The 650-nt window shown below is 48.8% G+C and overlaps 1 non-coding gene across 1 annotated transcript; it reads right to left on the bottom strand.

Annotated features, from left to right (window-relative positions):
* Nucleotides 1–304: 304 nt before the first annotated feature.
* TRNAI-UAU (transfer RNA isoleucine (anticodon UAU)) lies at nucleotides 305–398 on the bottom strand. Its single transcript has 2 exons — nucleotides 361–398; nucleotides 305–340 (listed from the first exon to the last, which is right to left on the bottom strand). It is a non-coding gene; the product is annotated as a tRNA-Ile (tRNA).
* Nucleotides 399–650: the final 252 nt, after the last annotated feature.

Genomic DNA, 650 nt, shown 5'->3' with positions numbered 1-650 from the left:
CAGTCCCCAAATAGTTGAAGAATAGTTTTTAAGTAGAGGAGCAAGGGAGGGAGGAAGCTTCATTGAAGCTGTACAGCCTGGCTGTGAGGCCTCCTGACTGAGGAGAAATGAGTTTGCTGGACGAGTTCAATTTGGGTCTTGCTGGGTTTCTTCCCTTCTCTGAAATCTGCCGAATATCCCCCCTTTATCAAAGGAATCTTTATGGGCTCACCACGGAAAATTTATCCATTTTAGCTTTTTACTTTAAAGATAACAGAAAAAGGCATTATCGTGAAATGTCTGAAACCGCAATTGGAAGAAAACATGCTCCAGGTGAGGCTCGAACTCACAACCTCGGCATCACCCGCACATATACTGTTGTATAAGTACCGCGCGCTAACCGATTGCGCCACTGGAGCATGCTTTCTTTTGTTTGGCCATGCGCACTCTACAGAGCCATGAGCTACTGAAGCGCTCGACCCCCCGCCTAGCGCCGGAGCGGGAGCGCGCTGAGCTGCAAGGCATCCTCGCTTCGTAGCTCCTCGCCTCTTGCATAAAACACAATTTGATCAAGATAGCTCCATCTCTCCTGGAAGATGAATGTGATCCTCCCCCTATGCCATCAGGAGCCAAAATTTCCCGGGAATATGCGGGTGCTGTTTTCAGAAAGC

The sequence above is a fragment of the Pongo pygmaeus genome, chromosome 5 (genome assembly GCF_028885625.2).
Source record: "Pongo pygmaeus isolate AG05252 chromosome 5, NHGRI_mPonPyg2-v2.0_pri, whole genome shotgun sequence".
NCBI classification, from domain to species: domain Eukaryota; kingdom Metazoa; phylum Chordata; class Mammalia; order Primates; family Hominidae; genus Pongo; species Pongo pygmaeus.
The sequence above is the reverse complement of the archived record's forward strand: the minus strand, read 5'-3'. Positions and strand labels throughout refer to the sequence as shown.